Source organism: Protopterus annectens, chromosome 12.part0 (genome assembly GCF_019279795.1).
Source record: "Protopterus annectens isolate FY-2018-M chromosome 12.part0, PAN1.0, whole genome shotgun sequence".
Lineage (NCBI taxonomy): Eukaryota > Metazoa > Chordata > Ceratodontiformes > Protopteridae > Protopterus > Protopterus annectens.
The window spans coordinates 286,519,644-286,544,341 of record NC_056746.1 but is presented as its reverse complement, the minus strand read 5'-3'; positions in this window follow the sequence as shown (position 1 = coordinate 286,544,341).

Sequence of the window (24,698 nt, the reverse complement as noted above, 5' to 3'; positions counted from 1 at the left end):
CTTGGAAATGTTTACATAGATATTTTTATACCCCAAGTAGTCTCCAGAGTATTTTTCTTCAGATAGACAGCAAATGTTGGAGGTGTGATGGGGAAGAAAAAGGTACTTGGGAACATATTTTCTGGTAGTGCAGTGGGTTGGCAGACTTTAAGGATTCCCTGCAGGATGCACTGTCAGAGATGTTGGGTGGGCAGATTGGTGTGATGAGGGAGATGATTTTTTTGAGCTATTATACAGAATTGGAATTGCCTACAAATGTTAAGGCCCTGTTGTGTCTAATTATGGAGGCTGACAAAAAAGCAATTACTAGAAAATCAAAATCAAAATTTAAACCAACTATATTAGAAGATAATACAATAACAGAGATAAAACAACTGGAAATTAGATCTTTAGAAAAGGGTAGAAGCAAACTACATAGGAAAAATGGGATTGTAGGAACAATACATAGAGGGGAGGAATGAAGTTTAAAAGAAGCCAGGACTTAAATGAGCTGTGTAATGTTTAACTGAAAATGATTGGGTGGATTATAAGTGATGTATAATGTTTGCAACTGAGAGTGTGCCAGTATGGTTTGTGATGTAAAATGCTTGCAACTAGGACTGTGTTGGTGTGGTTTGTTTTCAATTATATAACTGTATGATGGCTTATGTCGAAAGTGATGGTTTAATAAAGATGTTTCTTGTTAAAAAAGGGTCAGGAATTGAATTATTTATATAATGTCACTTAGGTTATATGATATATTGTATAGCAATATATGTGAATTATAATGTTTGTTAATGTTAATTTAATACAATTTGATTACTTTTATATAAATGAAAATTTGCTAATGTCACAAGTGATAATTAAAGTAAAGGTAATTAAAAAAAATGGTTATAAGTAGATGAGGTTCAGCAATTAACAGTTAAGATTGGAAGAGGAGATAAAAACTGTAATGTATAATCAATCTGCAGGAAAGTCTTAAGTAACAGATGGTATTCCTGTAGACATTAGGAGGGAACAAAGTGGTAAAGATAAAGAGTAAAGTAAAGATCTGGTGGGTTTTGTTTTACGGTAGTTTAAAAGGTGGGGAAGCACCAAAATCTTTGAAGAAAGCTGTTATGGTTGTTTTACCTAAAGATAGTAAAGATCCATCACAGCCAGCTTCATATAGACCCATTTCATTTTAAAACTATGATTATAAAGTGTTTATGTCTAAACTAGCTAAACGTATGGCAAAGGTTTTGCCAAAATTGATAGATATGGATCAATGTGGTTTTGCGGAGGGGAGGCAAATATTTGACAATATTAATAAAACAATGACAATCCAGAAGGAAGTAGAATGTAAAAAATACCACTGGTGTTGGTGGGCCTTAATGCAAAGAAAGCATTCCATAGAGTAAGCTGGAATTTTATGACTAGAGTAATGGAAGCATTTGCATTCCCTGATACAATAATAAGGCTAACTAGGAGGATATCTGAAAGATCAGAGGTAAGAATTAAAGTAGTAGGGTTCCTCTATGATAAATTGTGTCAGAACAGAGGAATGAGGTTGGGGTGTCCTCTTCCCCATTGTTAATTGTTTCATATTTAGAGCCATTGGCAAAGAAAATAAGGGACTCAGAAATTCAAGGTTATAATTGGCTTGGTAATCAAGAAAAGTTGGCTTTATTTGCAGATGATATTATTTTGTATCTAGTAAATCCAGAAAAGGACATCTCACTGTTGTGTAACATTTTGACAGTTTTAAGTCTTTTCATTATGTAACATTAATGTAGATAAAACAAAGGCTATAACTGTAAATAATGTACCCACACATGAATTGGTTCAGCAATATCCACATTTATGGGGACACAATAAGATGTAGTATTTAGGAGTATAGATTAAAGAGGAGTCTGTTATGTCAGCTAAGGATATTTGGGAAGACACTAAGCAAAATATATATAATTTATTTATTTATGTATTTATTGACCGGGAAAGTTCACTGGCTCAGAAACCCATTTTCAGTGGATGCCCAGGGAGAAAAGCTCCACAGTTAATCAAATATTGTACATGACAAATACACAGTGAAAGAGCTATACATAAGTAAGCATAGGGTGGGGAGTAAATAGTATATTAGTTAATACATATAGTCAGACTGAGTGGATACATAATAACATACTTTTAGTCCACAAGAAAGTAATCATAAACCTTAGTAAATTGCACATATTGTAAGTAGGAGAAACAGTCATATAGAGGAGGAAGAAAAAAAATTAAACAGAGGGTTAAAGAGTAAAATATGAGTTGCTAAGTGTGTAAGGTTAAGGGGGCTTACACTGTATTTATTTCACAGGTATAGCTGGGATTATTTAAACAGTGGGTTTTTAGTGCAGCTTTAAAGGCTATTAGGGAGTCGAGTTAAGTAATATATGAGGGAAGGCTATTCCATAGTTTTGCAATATTGTAGGAATAAAGGCATTGCCTGCTCTTTTGTTGAGTTTAGCTACATTTAAAAGTGACTTTTCAGAAGACCGGAGGGTTCTAGTTGGGGTTTATATGTGTAAGATAGATTGGAGTGCAGGACAGCTATCAAGTTTGAAAATTAGCTTATGAGCAAGTATTAACTGAGTATAATATAGTGGTGAAATTTAAGCAATGACAGGTTTCAGATAGCTTTGCAGTGGTGTGAGTGGTTGGGCATGTTAGAAGCAAATTTTGCCATCTTGTATAGCACGATTGTAGATTATTAGTGAGGGATGTATGGAGGTTGGTGAAAATGGGGCTTCCATACAAGACGGATGAGATAAGTAAAGTGTTTGCTAGTTTTATCTTAGTTTGTTTATCTAGGTAGAGTTTATGTTGGTATAGTTTGCCAAGTTTGAAATAGGTTTTCTTTACTATATTGAGAATGTGTTGCTCAAAAGAGAGTTTATCAGTAGTGATTCCTAAAAGTTTTGCTGATAGCAATACAGAAATAAAACAAGTGCTATGTGAAAAAATCTTGAATTTTGCAGCTGGAGATTTTGATGAAAATATTAACAGTTTAGTTTTTTGGGGTTCAGCATTAATTGAGCATCATTTAGCTAGGTATCTATGGAAGTGAATGCACCTTGGGTGATCTTCTGGAGGTAAGGGAAATTGTTGGAGGAAGAGATGATAGTTAAGTCATCTGCATATTGAATTAATATGCTTTGTTGAGAGGCTTTATTAAGATAATTAATGAATATATTAAAGAGTAGTGGTCCCAAAATAGACCATTGTGGGACACCTGCGTTATTTGACAGATACTCAGATTGCTGATTTTGCCATCTAACCGATTGTTGTCTGTCATTTAGGTATGAGGAAAACCAGGTTAATACGCTTAGAGTGCATCCAAGTTTTTCTAAATATTGTAATAACGTAGGGTGTAATACTGTGCCAAAAGCCCTTGATAGATCTAACAGAAGCACTGAAGTAGATATGCCAGCATCAAGAGCTTTATTTGCAGTATCAGTGAAAGAGAGTAAAGCTGTGGTTGTGCTATGACCAGGGCGGAAACCATGTTGAATGGGAGCAAGGAGGTTGTTGTTAATGAGGTGATTTAGTAGTTGGGCTTGTATGTATTTTTCTAGGATTTTTGATAGTGGGGAGAGAATGGAAACTGGCTGGTAGTTTGATAGATCTACCTTTGTGTAACGGAGTTATAATAGATTTTTTCCAAACATGGGGGACATAAGATTCAGAGATAGAATGCTTAATAAGAATACTTAGAGAGTAAGCTATAGCTTTGTCAGCAATTTGTAAGTACTCAGGTGATGAATTATCAGCAGGGAGTGAGCAGGGCTTTAGTTTGGTTAGCAATTTTAGAACTAGGGATGTAGGTACTGGTTGTAGTGAGAAAGGAGGACTGGGTGGATTATTATTAGATGAAACCAGTGTGTTTAGAGGTATTTATGTGGTCTATTTGTGTGGTATTTTGGAAGTTAGGGGTGCTTTTTGTAGATGAATCTTTGACTAGTTTTTGAATGGTTTCAATGAAATGGGCGTTAAATATTTGTGCCATCTGGTGAGGGTCTTTTTCGGGACAGGGTGATGGATTTTGAATGTTACCTGAATTAAGCAGGAAGGATGCTTTCCAGATTTTTTTTGGATTATTACTTTGGGAGGATAGTTGTGAGGAAAATAGATTTTATTATCAGTTATGATGGGGTTTTTTTCAGTATTTCAAATTTGTTCATTTGCTTGAGTTCTACATTTTTTCCATATTTTCCAGGCTTTGTCTCTAGATAGGAGGGTTTGTATAGTTTGTTTAGTTAGCCAGGGGGCATGGTTAGGTTTTGTTCATTTTGTACAAAGAGGTGCAAAGCTATTTAATGTGCTAAGAGAAATGTTACTGAAATAATGTACAGTGTCATCTAGAGGCAGTGTTTTTATTGAGGTCCAGTTTTGAGCTTGTAGATTATTGATATGTTTTGATCAAAGCGGGCAAGATTCCTGGCAGTTTTGTATGTGTGAGGTTTGGAGATATGTATTTGGGTCCTATGGGTGTAAGTAGGTAGGTGGTCACTTAAAATGTTTGGGAGGGTGCTGGTATTGGAGTAGCAGTGGGGGGTGAGACAGCAGAATCCAGTCTAATATAGATTCTGCTTGGGTATTTAAAGCATGTGTAGGCTCTGTGATAAGTTGTGTGAAACTATGGAGGTTGATGCTGGTAGCAGGAGCTTTGGAGGTTAGGTTTTACCAATTAATGTTAGTGTCTCCCAGAATAATAGTTTTTTGGGAGATATTTTGGTTAATCCAACATAGGAAGTTTTCCAAATGGGGAATGTTTTGACCTGGGGGAATGTAGATAGCAGCAACACAGATTTGTTTATTAGGGTTTATATGAAGGAATGTTATTAGGATTGCCATACTATTAAAAGTGGGGAGAGGTGTCAGATGAATATTTATTGTTAAGGCGTCTCTATAAATTAAGGCTACACCTACACCTTTTTTATGGGGTCTGTCATTATGAAGAATGTTATAACTTGGTGGAAGGATTTCAGTGTCAGATAGATGTATTTTCAGCCATGTTTCAGTTATTGCTACAATGTCTGGTGAATGGTGACAGAGTCAAGGCTGAAATTCAGAAATTTTATTACAGAGGCTTCGTGCATTTATTGTTACAAAAGATAAATCATGGGTTTTAGAGGACTGAATGTTTTTGGCACGTTATTTGGACCAAAATAGAGGTGGACATCTCCAAATTGAGTTAATGCTAGGAGAGAATGAATCAGTGTCTGTGGTTGGAGTGTTTTTAGCAAAGAAATATGTGGATAGTGTTGTGTTAATTTCAGTTTAGTATTTGTGGGGAAAGTTGTTTTTAGCTAGATATTGGGTATTGCTTACTAATAGGGATGGGGAAATGGAGTAACTATTTAAATTATATTGTAAATGTGTAGCTAGTGTTGCAGATGGAGGAGATTTAATCTGGAATGTATGGTGGTGGAGATGGATAATAAGAATAATAAAGAAGCAAAGACAAGTGGGATAAATAAGAGTCTTAGTAAGTGATGCATATTGGATTCTAGGGATTGGAGCTGGTTATATATGCTAAAAGAGGTGGTGGAAAGTGTTGAGTTACAGGAGGGGATGTGAGAAAAGAAGGGGAGGGGCTGTTAATGATATAAGATATGGTATTGGTCAAGGCAGAGAGAGGGTGAAGTTACAGGAAGTATAAATGTAATGAAAGAGGGGGTGGGTGGGAAGGGCAGTAGGGTAGGGGAACGAAGTGGCATGAGCCGAGCCATGAACGATAGTGTCCCAGAAACAATCATCCAATCATATATCAGGACAAGTACGTACAGAATGTCTTGGGAATTAATTTAGTGGGATACAGCAGACCTAAACAGACTGAATAGGAGAATAACACTAAAGAGAAGAAATAGAGCCTGAACAGTGACTTTGGAAGTAAAGTCCTAGATAGCAGCAGAATAACAAATAAAAAAAGAACAGGTTAAAAGAGAGTACTGTAAATGGGGGGGGGGGGGGTTCCAGTAGTGAGCTGTCCCATGTAACCCAATAGGCCAACAAGTTGTAATAAAGCTGGAAGGTAGTAAAAACTAATAAAAATTACAACATATACAGTAGACTTCTAGTTTAGAAGGGTTTGTACAATAATTCAGCCCTTTTCTTGAAAGATGTAATCACGGGGTTCTGTGCAAATTAAAAGCTACCACTAGTGCTATGGTAAATGAACGACACTCACAATAACCACATGGAATAAATACAGGGCTACAACAGACTAAAAAATAATAATTAAGTATAGACAAAGTAGAAAAAGTACTAATAATTAAACAAAGAAAAAGATAAAGTATAGCAATGTAACAGATACAAGTAACAGCAGATACCTAAAGCAGCTAAAAGTACAAAAACAATCTGTCATATGTATACATACATCATAAACACTGGATGAAAACAAGTTAGAATAAAACATGTTAGAATAGTTGTATAAAAATAATTCCTCACAGATAAATTAATGAGAAACAAAAATTAGCATACAAGACCCCACAGCTAAGAATTAGTGCCTGTACACAGTCATAAATATACATGTGAATTAAAGACAGTAATCTTACCAATTTAATTTTATTCATCAATAGTTTAACAAAAACATAGCAGAGCAGATATTAAGAGAAAAAGGAAAATATGTTCTTTCTTTTTGACACAGACCAACTTAATCTGAGCTGTATAGCAGTGCTCAGGATAAGAACAGCATCCCAGCAGTTACCGTAACATAAGCACCCAGCCGATAAGCTCAGAGAAAAGAAAAACACACATCTCTGCGCTATTAACAACAAAGCAAAAGTTCCAATTTCAACAGCAATTCAACACAGGCAAGGGTTATTAGTTCAAGAAACAGCTCTGCTCAACAATAATTATGTATGTTGCAAAAAGTAAAACACAGCAAAAACATGCTGTGCTATTGTGCCTCCGTATGCAATACTAAAGAGAAATTCCCAGAGCATCAGTAGCTGGCAGGAAAAAAACATGATTTGCATAAGGCTAAAGGTTTCTTCATAGGAAATCATTGTTGCTGTAAGTTCTAATTTTGCATCAGTAATGATTCGCTTTTTAGGGAGATTTCACCCTTGTTCGAGTTGGTTGAACCTTGGAGTTGGTATATATGTTTGGGGTGCGGGGGCTTGCACCCCAGTCACAAACCAATCAGCTTCAGCTATCTTGCCATTCTTTAATTTAATAATAAAATCAGCAGTAGAGTGCCAATGGTGTCTTCCAAAAACTCCTTTAAACATTACTCAGTACTTTTTCTTATTCTTCTAAAACATGAATGCACATATTTTCTTCTAAAATTTTCAGTTTTAAGGATTAGGAGGGGAAAGAAAGGAACATGTTAAACAAAACAAAAGATAATACAAAAAACAAGAAACTGGAAGTTCTGTTTTATGAATATGGATAGCAAGATACAAGCAGTGAAAATGTTTTTAGTCCCATTAGTTTTATATACAGGTCAGGCATATTTTTATCAACCATAGAAGCTGTCGATAGTAATTAATAAAGAGTTGATAGAATTTATCTGAGAGAGAAGAGAACAAGAGTCAAGTGGGATAAGCTGATCCTTCCAAAAGAACAAGGTGGTTTAGGATTACCTGATTTGAGGGGATATTTTAGAGTTACACAGTCAAGGTTCTTGTACATAGCACAAGCAGAAAGTTAAAATTCAAAGTGGAAAGGGATGATGATGAAATGTGAGGAAGCTCAAGAAATAAAGGGAGGGTGTGATTTTGGATACAGAATGGTAAGGTGAATAGCAATAACCATACGGAATATTGTATTCATAAAGTAGCAGAAAGTATTCTAAGAACTAATCCAACACAGGAATGGTGAAAGAAGATTCTGCCGATAGGGGTGACTGCAATTACTGGAACAGAGAATAGGCAAGGGGGGCTGGAATTTACCGGAGAAAACCACCAACAGAAACAAGGTGTTGTGAGCAAATAATCAGACAGGAAAAGGTAATAGAATGGGAAGAGACCAAGAATTAATTTGTACTGTAGGCTAGAGATTGCCTTCACTATCAAGGATTAATATCAGATTATAGGCAAAGAGAAAGGGATAAGGGAATCCTAAGTGAAAGACCAACTTTAGTAGAGATTTTAGTGGAATCTTTACTAGAAGCTGTTGTTAAAAAGAGAATTAGTAGGGCATATAAAATATTGCATGATAACTATAGAAATCAATCAGTGGAGTTTAGAAAAGATTGTGAAGAGAGATCGGATGACTAATTTACAAGGAAATAATAAGAGAGTATATGTTTGGCTCTCAAGTATGCAATAAAGTTTAGAAGGTTTATCATTTTTGCTTGGAAGTGTTTGCATAGGTATTTTTATTTCTCCAAGCAGACTCCAAAGAACTTTTTCCTCAGATGGGATTGCAAATGTTGGACGTGTGATGAGGAAGAAAGAGGTAACCGAAAACATATACTTTTGGGAATGTAATCAGTTTACAAATTTTTAAAAAATTCACTACGGAACATTGTCAGAAATATTGGGTGAGCAAATTGGTGTAACTAAGAAAATAATCCTTTTGAGCTGTGATACAGAAGCATAATTGCCTAGACAAGTAAGACCTTGTTAAGTTTAATAATGGAAATCAAAGTTTAAACCAACTTTATCTGAAGTATTGAATATTGTAACCGAGATAAAATAACTGGAAGTGGGATCTTTAGAAAAGGGAAGGAGCAAACGGCATAGAAATAAATGGAAATTGTGGGAACAGTACATACAGAGTAACTTTCTGGAGAAGGAGTGAGGTTTAAGGGAAGGCAGGAATTCAGCACTTTATGTAATGTTGGATTGATGATAAATTGTATAAAAGAATGCTGGGGGTTGGCATAATGGTTAAGGTACTTACCTCACAGACACAAGGTACAGGGTTTGATTCTAACCTTTGGGAAATTAGCTAGGCTTAAAATGGCTCACAAGGACAGCTAGCCTAGTAGTATTGAGTAACCTATGAATCTATGAACCTATATATCCAGTATGTGACATGCGTTAATAACTGTGAACATGTTAACATGGTTTGTTTTATTTTATATAAATGTATGTTTGCCTGTCTTAAGCAGTAATTCAGTAAACATGTTCACATGACAGTAAACTTGCCTGCCATGTCAGTTTGTATTACTGAATACTGCAAAGCTATTAGAAGTGGCACAAGTGTGCCACGCAAGCCATGTTCTGCTTGATGATTTTGTTGGTTAAGTAAATAAAAACACAGAGTAACATGTGCACAGAGTCAGTTTCATAAGCCATCACTTGCTTTGGATTCCACATCAGGCAAAGGCATATTTAACATAAAAATACACAACAGAAACTCCAACACTATATTTATGATACCTGCTTTCATTAACAATACTATATAATTTCATCAATCATTCATTATTTAAATAAAAGATAAATTATATCTCACGGTTTAAAATTTAACCGGTAATCAAAAAGTAATATTTCAGTGCAATAAATAGAAATTACAATAAATAATTTAAAAGACAGTATGCTTAAAATGTAGCAATAATTCCATTTGAAAACAATACATTAATACTGCAATGTTCCTGATTTCAAAATGTTTATTTATTCATTTATTCATCAGAGAAGATCATTGATTTACATGGACCTTTTTCAGATTCAGATGAGGAGCATTATCTGGTTAAGTGACTTGCCTAGTCACTCAGCAGGCAAATGGGAGCTGGGGGATCAAACCCTAGAACACAGGAATCAGCTCAGTAGCAGTTTATCGCCTTAATCCTCTGCATTAACTGCTAAACAAATATATTTAAAATTCAGATTACAGTTTGGCCCTGGAAGTATTATGACATTGAGGCATAACTGTCAACTATCTTCAGCTCTCACAAATATCAAAGCTATGTTACACCCGCTATCACCAAGCAATTGTTAACAAGACAGGAAAATCCAACTTTTTAAAATTCTTGCAAACACTGTGTTTTGCCAAGGCATTCATATGATCTGTTGCTTTAATGGCCCTAAGATGTTCTAAAATGCATGCTCTAAATATCCATATTGTTTTTTAATTAAAAAAATACAAAACAAGTGCAAGCCATGCACTGAGCGATGTAAAGCATACAATTACTTGAATAATAATCACCTACATCACTAGGTGGTTGCAAACTGGCTCATAGATAGAACCCACAGTGTGAAAGTAGTGGACTCCCAAGTCAGACTGCCGACCAGTCACAAGTGGAGTCCCACAGGATTCGGTCCATGGGTCCTCTCCTGTTTGGTATCCACTTCTCTGAAGTCCAGGGCAACACAAAGGGTCTCTGGCTGACAAAGTTCGCAGACAATTGCAAGTTGGGAGCTATTATTAACTCCCCAAGTGATGCTGACATCCTACAGAAAGGCCTCAGTGAGACCAACGCCCGGTGTCAGAACCATGACCTTAAGCTCAATGCCAAAAAATGTGTCGTCATCCCCTTTGGGAAAAACCCAGTTCCCATGAATTACCACATCAATGGTAGTCCACTGAACACAGAAGGTGTTTTAAGAGATCTGGGAACACAGCTTGACAGCAGCCTCTCTTTTGACCACCACATTGCCACTGTGGTCAGAAAGTCCTTCTATGTGGTACACCTCATTACTAAGGGTTTTGCATCCAGGAAGAAAGAGGTCATTGTCTCCCTCTACTCTCCCTCATTAGGCCAATCATTGAGTACAATGTCCCATTTGGCATGTACCTCACTAGACACCTGCAACAACTGGAGAGGCCACAAAAGTACCTCACAAAGAGGATCATAGGCCTTAAACACTTGTCCTATATGGACAGACTCAAAAAACTCCAACTATTCTCTGTCATATCACCTACTTAGAGGCGATCACTGCTTGACATACAAAGCCAAGTCTGATCCAGCTCTGTTAGAAATGTTACATCTAAAGAAATCCCAGTCCTTCCACACCACATGCTCCAGTGAATTCAACCTGAGTACCACAATCAACAGAACCCAGAGACTGTCCTTGCTATGGAATACAGTTCCCATACATGTCAAACAGAGCACCTCACTGACTGTCTTCAAGAGAAAATTGAAGAGTGGATGGGAAATAGAAAATTCACCCCGAGGATCACTCCAGTGGCTCTACTCGACAGAGGAACTAGGAACTAAGGTTGGGTGGCACGATGTCAGGGTAATCCTATGGGCTACGTTTGTAAAGGCTCCAGGGCTATTAGCCTAGTACACACCTATGAACCTATAAGTAAAATGATCTTCTGATCCACAAATTATGCCTGTATTAGAGTTAAAAATATAATGTATAAAATGACGTGGAGTGCAACCCCCTACAACCATATGTACCTCTGTATTTATCACTCATCTGGGAATTATATGCAACAGTACACTTAAAGTACTCTTTCCTGGTTTCAGGGATAAAGGTATTATTTTATGTTCATCTAAGGTCATTTGTATCTTTGAAAAAAAATGAACTAAAATGGATATAAATGAAAAAGTCTACTTCAGAGCCCTATTAAGATTTAGAAGCTTTTCTGTGGGACATCTGCTTTTTCATGTCTCAAGCCAACAGTCCCAATGTATTGAATCTAAGCAATAGGAAGATTAGCTTACTTGTCATAATAATAGAAGGATATGAAAATGAGAACCATCAGTTTCGTTTTTTAATTTGCTCAAGTTATTGCAGTATTCATAGGAAATATTTCTGAGTCCTAAGACACTTCAGAGCAACCAGAAGAATGAGTATCATCTTAGCTTGTATTATAACAGTGTATCTATCATATTTTTTGCTGTATTTTTACTTCTCTCTCTTTCTCTACTCTTTTCCCCTCTGCTGCATACAGTTTTCTCCACTATTTTCTCCTTTTCCGCATGCTTCACTCCTCCACGTAGTTGATTTGACTCATCCTTCTAAATTCTATCCATAATATTGCCCCACAATACATCTTTTCCATTTTCTGTCTCACTTTGTCCTGATAAGTCCTGCAGTGTATTATCCTGCAAGCCTCCCAACTGGAGGGTTGTAAGAAAACCCAAATTTCTCTCCTTGGAATTCTACATTTCTTCTGCTTGACTATTTCCAAATAAATTCCACTGAAACAAAACTTCCAAATTCATACTGCACTCCTGAAACTCCATCTCTCCACTGCAGTATTTTCCTTCACCTACCTCCACCGTGATAATACTCGTGCATTGTCCTCCCAGCCACCACTGATCTAGGAGTGGAACAAGTGCACATAGATACCAAAACAGCTAGAAGTAGGAGAAGATCCCAAGTGCCTTGGCCAAATTTCCCCCAATTAGTACAAATGCCATCTTGAGTCTCCCCTGAAAACAGGCCATTGGTCTAGTGGAACTAACCGGGTTAACAAAGTGCAAATAAAATAAAATTTAAAAAATATATATATATATATATATATATATATATATATATATATATATATATTTTTTTTTTTTTTTTTAAATCAAAGAAAAATCTACAGTTTAACACTTACAGAAATGCTGTATAGCTTGATCGTGGAACTCTAGACATGTATTGCACAAGATCAGAGCCCTGCAAAAAGTGAGTTCTTTGATAGTGATTTAGTCATTAAAGTGCAAATTATTCAAAGTACTACTTCTGGAAAAGTCAAAAGAAAGGCAGTGTCTAATCCAGATGCATCGTAAGAAAATATACTTGACTATTCCAAATCACTTGCGCTTCCTTATGTGCCAGCAGAATATATAGAAAATAAAAACTTAAAAAGTATTGATGCAGTAAATTATATTAAGTATGAGTCTTGTCATGAAATGCATCAAAAAGAAGTAAAGACTTAAGACAAAAATATAATTGTGAAACAAAGTAACTAGTCTGTGTGCAGACACTGTACAGATTTGTGCTGTCAGAAATAAAATTTGTGGTTTGTCCAAAAGTTTTATTATTTTGTCAAATGTGCAAAAGCTCACATAATAGAAAGACAATAATGTCTGACATATAGAAAATATATGACAGACCACAACATATAAAATATATATATATTCCAAAATGAGTGTGCAAAATATTTCAGATGTTTTCAAAGCTGAAGAAATGAATAGTAAAAAGGTTGGCCATATTTATTATACAAAGTCCATTAAACAAGCAGTAGAAAAAATAAAACTACAAATAATGAATTAAGCAGTCAAAATGTTGACAGATGCTGGTGCATCAGAATCTATCTACCTATCTATACCTATCAAATAATGAATTAAGAAGTCAAAATGATAAATACTGGTGCATTAGAACCTATCTATCTGTGTGTCTATCGATCAACCTATCTATATTTTATTTTTATTTACATTTGGTAACTGAAAATGGCCAGCTGGCAAGTTTTATTTTCAGTCAAGTCCAGAGGAAAATATTTCCAAGTCATAGACGTGCAATGTAAAAAAAAATATATATAAAATGTAAGTTATAGGTACATGTGAGCATACACAGATATTTATTCAAAGGATCATAAGAGGTTACTAGGCTAATGGTCCTGGGGCTCTTACATGCCTAGCCAATAGTTTATCCCCAAAAAGAAACCTCAGTCAGCAACTATCGTCCCTGTCAATGAGGGACACAGGTGGAACCCCTGGGACAAATTTGTGGTTTCCCATCCACTCATCACGATTGTGCTTGAAGAGGGTCAGCAAGGTGCTCTGTTTGACGTATATGGGAAGCCTATTCCAGAGACAGGTAGCCTCTGGGAGACAAACCTGTCTCCCCAGCAGGTTTTGTTGATGTTACATATTAGATTCAGGCCTTTTGAGAGGGTAGTGCATAAGGAGTTAGACTTATGGATATGGAGCATCTCTTAGCAGGGCAGGGTCTGAGATTGCCTTGTAGGTGAGACACAGATCACCTGTGAGCAATCTGTACAATACCGAGTAGAGTGATATGGTTTTGAGCTTGTCTGCATAGGACAGGTGTTGGAGGCCATGGATTCTCTTTGTGAGGTATTTCAGTGGGTTTCCATTTGATGCAGATGTTTGGAGCAGTACATCCCAAATGGAGCGTTATTCTCAATTACTGGTCTAATGAGGGATGAGTATAGAGAGGTAATAACCTCCTTTTTTTCCTGGATGCAATCCCTTTACTTATAAGATGAACCAAGTAAAAGGCTTTTCTGACCACTGTCGCTACATGATGGTCGAATGTGAGGTTGTTATCAGCCTGAGTGCCCAGGTCTCTCACCACAGGTTGTGTGCTTAGGGGGTTGTCGTTGATGTGGTAATCAGAAGGGATTGGGATTTTGCCGAATGGTACGATACATTTTTTTGTATTTAGCTTGAGGCCATGACTTTGGCACCAGTCATTAGTTGCTTTGAGACCCTCTTGCAGTATGTTAACATCATTTGGAGAGTGAATGACAGCACCAAACTTACAGTCATTCACAAACTTGGTCAGCCACAGTCCTTTTGTCTTTGCCTGGACATCTGAGAAATAGATGCCAAACAGTAGAGGTCCCAGGACAGATTCCTGGGGAACTCCACTAGTGACAGGTCTGCTATCGGAGGTGGACATACCTATTTTGACTTTGAGGGTCCAGTTGGTGAGCCAGTTGGCCACACACCTGATGAGATAGGGATTTACGCCACGTTGTGCTAGCTTTTCAGTGATGCCCAAGTGGGGGATTGTGTCAAAGGCCTCGGCCAAGTCAAGGTAAGCTGTATGTACTGACTTTCCCTCATGCAGTGCCTTGGTGACAGTCTCAAAGAAGTCAACCAGGTTCAACAGACAAGATCTGCCACTGACGAATCCAAACTGGGTGGGGTCAAGTGCTTGGAGATTGCCTATGTCCTTGTTTATGAGATCCATAATAATACGCTCCATGGCTTTACAGATCAGACTTCTCAAGCTAATGCGGCAATAGTTTCCAGGGTCGGTAGTGACACCACCTTTGTGCAAGGGGATGACAAAGGCAGTTCTCCATTCTGCTGGAATGAAGCCTGTACTTAGGCTGTGGTTAAGGGTGCTCAATGGTCAAGCCATTTCTTGCTGAAGATGGTGCAGAATACATCCTGGGATACTATCAGGTCCCATGGAGGCTGTGGACTACTACAACTACCGGCATCCCAGTTACATGAAGACCAGTCTTATATTCAGGGACTCAAGAATATTGCTGGTCACACAGGTTGGCACTTGTGCTCATACTTTAACAATGTGTTCAGGCACAGTATGGCAGTCAAGCAGAGACTGGAGCATCTGCACTTTGCCCAAGGATGTTATTTCAGTTTGAATTAGGTAAGTATAGCAGGGATGGGGAGGGAATGGCGGGGGTGGCAGTGTAAATTTTTTTTTTTTTTTGCAGTGATCTGGAGAGGAGTTTAGTTTAGAGAGTTGGAAGAGAGTTTAGGGTTAGGGAGCAGTTGGGGACCTTAGGTTTATAGAGTAGGAGGAGAGTTTATGGTTAGGGAGTATGGGTGGAGTTTTAGATTAATGGAATGATCAAGATATTTAGGATTATGGAGCAGGAAGAGAAGTTTAGGGAATGATCGGAGACTTTAGGTTTAGGAATGTTGAGTGTCGTTTTAATGTTAGTGAGTGATTGAGGAATTTAGGTTTAGGGTGAAGGAAGATGGTTTTAGGGTTAGGGAGTGATTGGGGACTTTAATTTTAAGGAGCAGTAGGGGAATTTTAGTGTTAGGGAGCAAGTATTCAGCTTAGGGTTAGGGACAAGGTGGGAATTTAAGGGTTAGAATTAGGGTTCTGGTAGGGCTAAACAGTTTATTAAGGTTGGGTGATGGAAGAGCTAAGTAATTCAGTGGGATTGGGCTAGTGGGAGTTAGGAAACTTGCTCTTTACAGCAAGTACATTGCGCAAGTGTGTTGCAATCTAATAGTACACAAGCATTTGTAATAGATCCCCCTGAAAAGGAGTGGACCAAGAACTCAATAGTGGGTAACTCCTGTGGTCAATAGGAGATAAGAGGAGCTTGAAGCATTCAATTTTTATTGCCCATGACTTATTATTCAGCTAAATGGAAAAGTAAGAGCTCAAAGAGAGCAAGTGATGTTTCCAAAGATGTGTAGTTAAAACACACACCATACAAGTTAAAACACACACCATACAAGTAACATGGGCCATGCACTATGTCCAGGAACAAGGATTAGTTGAAGAGTACTGCTACTACAGGAACACACACACACACACACACAGACACACACAGACACAGACACACACACACACACACACACACACACACACACACACACACACACACACACACACACACACACACACACACACACACACACACACACACACACACACACACACACACACACACACACACACCCTGGTCTGGGTAATCAAACTTTACATTGGAAAGAACACAGAAAATATCATTTGAAGACATTAAACAAAATGTCAGTATTCTAGCTAGTCACCATTCCCACTATACCTAACCACATTTTCCCAAAACTCACTTTTATATACTGGTTCTTCACCAGCTCCCACAAAATATATCTTCCCCAGTAGTCCATTCCCCCTTCTTCAATGACCACTGCACTACCATTACCAACTTCTCTGCTAACAGTTAAAAGTCTCAGGTTCCACCATTGTAAACAGACTATGAGCCTCCCCACTTGCCTGAGTTGGTAGTAATTGACTAGACCTGCTTTACAGCACACAAGACCTGTAACATAACTCTGGAATTATGTCTGACATCTTAGTGCTTCTTCAAAATGCATACTTTTTTTTAATCAATATGCAGACCATACATAACCTGGCATGCTTCCTAACTCTGAACTAAAACACAATAATGGAGAAGACTGCTTGGAAATCCTTCAAAGTTCTGAATTTAAAGTCCATCTGGGTGGATTTTTTTTAATGCCAGAAATATGTGCAAACAATAGTTTGCCATTTGAAGGCCATTTGTCTTAAAGCACATCAAACTGGACCAGGCAGTAACTCCAACGGATTCTAACAGGAGATCAATAATTTGTTAGGTAACTCTTAGCGCCCAAACACCCTAAAATCAAACATAAAGGTCAGCTCGTCACTGTTCATTCTAACATCTACTGTCTCACCAAACCAAACCATTAGCCTGTGTTCCCTCCCTCAGCCGGCTGGTTGTGATTATCACAGAGATTTCATTCCATTTTCAGTATGTGTTAATTCAAGAAGTAAGTGTCTAAGACAACTACCAAACTGGCCTAACAGTCTCACCCCCAAATTTCTTAAGACCTGTGATACCTCATAGCAGTGACTCTCAGGCACATCATTACTACATCACTTTTAACAGGTATATCATCTGATCTGTAGAAGTCTTCCAAAGTAATAACACTCATCAAATACGGCTCTTCTTATTATTATCTCACCTTCCTTTCTCTGCTATCCAAAATTGTGTAGAGGGACATCTCTTCCCAAATCTTCTCATACCTAAATGTGTATGATTTTCTCAGCAAGCAGCAACATGCTTTTAGAAAGGAACACAAAACAGAAACATGCGCTTGTCTATAATATGGATAGTGCCAACATTAAAGCACTGTCCTTGGTGACCTAGGAAAAGGTTCTGACTTGATTCAGCTACTTAAACTCCTTGAAAATCCTTCACATTTTCACCTCTCCCCTATCTCATTCACATGGATGAAGAGCTACTTAGCTGACTGGTCTTCTCTGGTCAGATTACACAACTCCTCCAAACACATGGACCTTGGTATAACACACAATTCTGTCTCAGGGTTGCTTCTACTTATTATCTTCATAAATACCTTCATTATTATCCTGCACGGTATTTATGCTAATTTGTATGTTACTAATATCATTATCCAGGTGTCCTCACAGCTCATTTTCCAGTATCAGCAGAACACTGTTCAACAACCTCACCAAGATATATACTTTGAAGAAAAATGTAGAACACAGCACCGCAGCAAACCAGTAAGAAGCAAATGGCAAAGAGCAGTATAAAATCCAAACAGACTTTTATTCGAACACGGGTGAGCGCTTTCGCGATAAAACTGCTTCTTCAGACCATACAAAAAAACCCAGCAACATCTCATATATTTAAAATAAATCAGTTGAATATCTGCCAATAAAAACATGCAGATACAATAGCCATAAAAATATTAAAGGCACAGCTTTCTTTTAAGGCAGTTGCCATAAAGACACACATAGCAAGATACCTATTTAAAAAACTTTCTTTCTTTCAGAACTGGCTTAAGAGGAACTGATTCATTCAAGCCTGCACCTCTTTGTGCTGATAATTTGAAAATCCATTTTAATTCCTTCCCTTCTGTGACATTACTTATATAACCCAACCTAAAACTTAAACCAACGGTTAGTGCCTTTCTCTAGAATGTGTTTAGCTAGGGTACTATAACTATGGCCCTTATTAGCACAATAATAATGGTCTCTAATTCATTCCTTAAGTCGCCTATTAGTTTTTCCTATATAAAATTTTGAACAAGTCACCCACTATGCTAGATAAACTAAGTTTTTAGTGTCACAATTAGTTTTAACTTTGAAAACATAATGATTACCATTGTCTGGTTGAATAAATGTATTAGATACATCAATGTACTTACAAAAAGTGCATTTGCCACAGATAGAGGTGTCAAAACTAGCTGTTATAATACTAGGTTGCCTTAGCTTACTTGTATTAGGAAAACAGTGCTGTCTTTTCAATGATTTTTTATTTTTATAAACAAAATTTGGGACTGCATGATTATTCAGCTACAGATATTCCAAGCAAACAACCAAGGTGAGTAACAAACCTAAAAAAACACATCTACAGTATTTCTGTGAAGACTGACAGATTTTCTCTTTTTAGCACTACGTCCAGCTGCGTCACACACTCTGGTGTCATTCAAAGGGGACCCAATGTCTGTCTGCCTGGGATGACATGCTGGACAAGCCACGCTGCTTCACAAGGGACGGCTTGCACCTGTCACCCCTGGGCTTCCGGATATTGGCAAAGGCTCTTGCCACCCCCATAGTGCCTTTTTTAGGCAAGGCTCAAATTCTAAACCTACCACCCTAGAACACAAAAAAGGAAAGAAACTAAGGGTAATGCTGCTCAATGCCAGAAGTCTCAACCTCAAGATGCACGCACTCGAGGCCCTTCTCAGTATGGAGAACATCGATGTCTGTGCTGTGACTGAAACCTGGTTCAAGGCTCCCGAGAGCACCCGGCACTATCAGGTTTTACCTCATATCATGCGTTCCAGCCCCAAAATCCGGACAACACCAAGAAAGGAGGGGGGGTGTCTATATTCATCAAGGACACCCACACCTCAAGGTTGGTGGCAATGCACGATGCATCGGAGACCATCCAGGTGCAATTAACCATAGGCAAGACTGCTCTGCAATTTGTAGCATGTTACAGGCCACCCTCTCAATCTCAGGAACCTCACATAGCTTTCCTGAAAACACTGGAGGGGATAAATGTATCTCCAAACACCATCATACTAGGTGACTTCAACTACCCGAATATAGACTGGGATCACTACTCAAGCCCCAACACTCTAGCCCAAAGGTTCCTAGAGTTCATAAACTCAAATGCCATGGAACAACTAGTCACCATCCCCACAAGAGGAGAAAACATACTAGATCTCATCATCATGAACATGGGGTCAAAATGTTCAACACCGGAAGTAACCCCTCACTGGTGAGATCAGACCATAAACTAATCTCACTGGAAGTCCACATCCCGCCCCCACCTGAGATAAAAAAAGACCACAGTGAAGAACTTCTCAAAAGCTGACTTCACACTTCTAAAGACTGGTGTGGTCTCTTTTAAGGCCCCCGAGCCTGCGGAAACCATTACTCAAGCCGCTGAATCACTTACAAATGCCTTCTACCAGCACCTACAGGACTGCATGGATCAGGCAATCCCAAACAAAACAAAGACTCTTTGTACCAAAGGCAGGTGTCCAGTCTGGTGGACCCCAGCCATAAACAAGCTCTACAACAAAAGGAGGAAGCTACTACAAGATAGAGCAAAATCCTTAAAAGGGAAAACACCTTTGATCATTATAAGTAAAAAACTAAGATCTCTCATAAAATCATCCAAGGCAAATTTTGAGAGAAAAGTCACTAAGGACTCAAAAGACAATCATAAGGCCTTCTTTAGCTATGTTAGAAACCTGGGAGGAAACTCCCAGATATGCTCAGAATTAGTTCAAAATGATGTAAAAATTACTGAACCTACAGACATTGCCAACATACTGGCTGACAGGCTCAGTGCAAACTCCCAAAGGTGAGATATCTATACCAGAGGATTGTAGCCCACCAAACATCTCTAACGCTCAGGTAAGAACTGCTCTCTCCAAGGCAAAAAACACAGCATCCATGGGACCAGATGGTGTCCCCGGTTGTGTGCTCCACGAACTCAATGACGAATTAAACCCGCAGTTAGGGCAGCTGTTTAATCTTAGCCTCACCTCAGGATACGTGCCTAAGGAGTGGCGTACGGCAACTGTGGTCCCACTTCACAAAGGCGGTGCCTCCACCGACCCTGGAAATTACCGTCCCATCAGCTTGACAAGCCTGATCTGCAAAGCTATGGAGAGGATCATAATGGAACTCATAAATAAAGACATAGGGGACTTGCAGACTTTGGATCCGACCCAGTTTGGCTTTGTCAAAGGCAGATCATGCCTTTTAAACTTGATTGACTTTTTCAAAACAGTCACCAAGGCCATTGATGAGGGAAAGGCAGTCCACACAGCCTACCTTGACCTGGAAAAGGCTTTCGACACAATACACCACTCAGGTATGATTGAAAAACTCATCAGCTTAAATGTAAACCCATATGTCACAAGATAGCAAACTGGCTAAGTGACAGAACCCACAGGGTAAGAGTTGCTGGCGCCATGTCAGACTCAAAGCCTGTCACAAGTGGTGTCCCACAGGGCTCAGTCCTGGGCCCACTCCTGTTCGGCATCTACTTTTCAGAAGTACAAGCAAACACAGGAGGATTATGGCTGACAAAATTTGCAGATGACTGCAAACTGGGCGCCATAGTTGAGAACACATCTGACACAGATATCCTTCAGAAGGGTCTTATAGAAACGGATAACTGGTGCCAGAGCCATGGCCTAAAGTTAAACGCCAAAAAATGCATAGTCATACCCTTCGGGAAAAACAAGGTTACCCCTAGCTACCATATAGGCGGCAACCCACTAAGCACAGAAGAGGTTATCATGGATCTGGGGACCCAGGTTGACAGTAACGTTTCGTTTGACACTCATGTTGCCAAAGTAGTTAGGAAGACCTTCTACATTGCCCACCTGATCATGAAGGGATTCACATCTAGATCAAGGGAGGTCATTGTCCCCCTGTACTCATCACTCATCAGACCAATGATCGAGTACAATGCCCCATTCGGAATGTATCTGACACGACACCTGCAGCAACTGGAAAGGCCCCAAAAGTTCCTCACCAAAAGGATAAAGGGTCTCAAAAATATGTCCTATGCTGCCCGACTGAAGGAACTCCAGCTCTATTCAGTCGCTTACCGTCTGCTCAGAGGTGACCTGTGCCTGACATACAAGGCCATGTCCAACCCAGAATTGATGAACATGCTTCACCTCAAAAAATCTAGATCCCGCAGAACTACAAGGGCGGGAGACTTAAACCTTAACACGGTTATTAATAGGACGTGCTGGAGGGACAGATTCATCACCCGGAGACTCCCTATGCTGTGGAACAAAATCCCGGTACATGTGAGGCAGAGCACCTCGCTGGCTTTGTTCAAGAGAAATCTTGACCAATGGATGAGAGATCGCAGATATACCCCAGGGATTATCTCAGTGTCACTGCTTGACAGAGGCACAGCAAAATAATGGGCATAGTATCCTCCAAACTAAAGGGGTGGCAAAAGCCACAAAACTCTGGGCTAGGCTTATAAATGCCCTTGGGCAGATAGCCTAGTATGAACCTATGAACCTATTATAGTAAGTGACACACACACACAAACGAGCTTCCAGTACCAAGATACCAATAACTAAAATGAAATGCACCAGTGCCACAAGCCACATGACCCAACACTCAAGAATTCCACAATGTAGTGAATTAAATAAAGAACTTTATTAAGGTTAAGTGCTTTCATCTGAAAATTCAGGGCTTCATCAGAACTGATTTTGCCTGGTGTCAAAGGTATAAATAACCTATTTACTAGTCACATCACTAAAACATTACCAAGGATTAATGTGTATTTGACACAAAGATAAAAAATAAAATAAAAATGCAATTGTTTATACTACAAATAAAACACTTCTTAAGTTAATTATAAAAGTGACATTCTGACAGAAAAATGTTTTTGTTTTTAACAACCCATAATTCTAAAGAACTTAATTAAAAACAGGTAAGCTTTATAAAAAAATACACACATAATACAGTAGAAGTTCCTTTTTTTGTTGAAGTTCATAATCTGGCAGCAAGTAATTATAACACACTATTATATGGTGTCATTTAACCCAGGAAACTGGCCTGTATTCTGCTACAGTCAAATCAATTCTCTGTACTCTAATTTCACTTCCTGTGGTCTTCCCTGGGCTGGGTCTGAATGTGCTCAGGAACAACAAAGAAAAAACTTGGAGTACTGTTTACACTGCAGGGTGTGTCTAAAAAGTACATTGTTTTCATATTTATTTTCTATATAGCAATTGTGTTCGCAAATAAGCTTAAGTGCAGTCATAGCTCTCAACCTTCCATCTCCAAAATGAGGAACACTTCCCCTTATAATGTGGGACAAATGCCCAAAATGTGGAACACTGACTAACAGCTTACTAACAATTTCACCTCAGAAGTACATAGGATGGTTAAAATGTGCTATTTTTACATAAAAAAAACTTTTCTTGATGAATTAATATGATTCTGCTCTCTTTATCATAGATATCAGTTAAAAATACTGAGCACTGAATGTACGACAGATACTTTCAATATGGAACTTTGAGGAACATGAACATTTTAGGACCTCAAATGAGGAACGTTCCTTGCAATGAGGTACACTTGAGAGGTATGAGTGCAGTTCTTTCCATTTTACCCACATAAAAATTGTATCAATAATCACAGAGGCATAAACAGACCAACCCTTTTGTGTTACATGTATATTTTCCATTAAATATTAGTTCATTTTTTTAATGTGCTAAGCGTCACTTTTGTTCCTGTATAGATGAACGTCCATTGTCTGCAATGACCACATTTCACTAGTCCATTTCTGTTGTTTGTACTACCAGCTGCTTTTCGTGCCTGTAATTCTATTTTTCTGTTATATTTACATGCCTCTTATATGTGAAATCTATACCTTCACTCAGTGTTTCTAGGGCTCCATCAGAGCAACTAAAAATGTTCCTGTTCTCTTTCGTGATATATTTTATTGTGTTGGTATCAGACCCATACTTGAGGACCGTTGTTTTACTAAAGTTACCTCTAACAGGTGCTTTTTTTGTAGTTAACAGAACTGTAAGTAACTGGTAATTCTTCCTCCAGAATTGATCTATGTTTGTTCCCCCTGCCTTCCAGGATTTCATCCCTTATTGTTGATAGAAGTTAGTAGGAGTACCTTCTCTTTCAAAAATGTATCTATCAAAATTTCCAGCACATTTGTAATGTGGTGTCATCTGAAATTATCCTTGCAAACCTCACTATCAGGCTTTTGACCAAAGCTTTATTTTGCCAGAAAAGGTGGTAACTTTGAAAATGCAAATATAAACTAGAGAATATAGGCTTCCTGTAAATGGTTGAAAGAAACAAACTTGTTTTAATGTTCTTGCTGATGGTTATATTTGGGTATTTTATTATTATATAGAACATATTGTAAATGAATTTCAAAAAGTAAGTCCCATCTGTGTATTCCAGAAAGTACCTTAGTGTTCCCTTACAGCCATTCCAAAAGATAAAAATGTCATCCAAAAATCGTAGATACATGTTAAAATATTTGGAAAAAGGAGATTTGAAAACACATTGCTGTTCCCAGTACCACATAGTTATTTTGGCATACCGGGGAAGGGGGGCACATGCTGCCCCCATAGTCACTCCACTCTTTTGTTTAAAAAATTCTCTTTCAAAGTACATACAATTGTTATCCAAGACAGTTTCCATAAGTGCAATAAAACATTAATATAAACATCAGAAATAAAATCACATGTTAGAAGGACCTCATGGAATCATTTCAAACCTTCTACGCGTAGGATGACAGAAAACAAAATCCAACACTTCTAAGATGACAAAGATCCCTTCAGTTGAAAATACTTTTTGATTTAAATTATCTAGAAAAAAATCCAGAGAGTCTTTCACCATATGTGACTAGTTTAGTGAAAGTAAACTGCCAGAGATTGTGTTTTTGATCCCACTGCAGAAACTATGGGGTGAAGAAGGGGGTCATTTATATCTTTATGCACTTTAGGTATACCAAAAATTGAATGTATCAAGGCTTTTCTACTGCTAAATAGTTATAGAAGTCTAGGGTAATAGCATGTTACAACACCATATCAGTTAATACACTATCAATTTTGTGATAGGCAACATTAATCTCATTCCTAGACACCCTACGATACTGGTTACTGTAAAAATGAGCAGTTGAAACATTTTACGTAAGTAGTCTATGCTGCTCATGATTACAGACGCCTGAGTGCTTAGTCCAACAGTAAGAAACCATGGGAATCTATAACTAATTATTAGTGTAAATTTTTGATATACCTAAATTTTATAAAAATATAAATGACCCTTCACTCTTTTGCCTCATAGGGTCTGCAGAGGGCTCTAAAATGCACCCTCTGACAGTTTACCTTGACAAAAGACTGAATG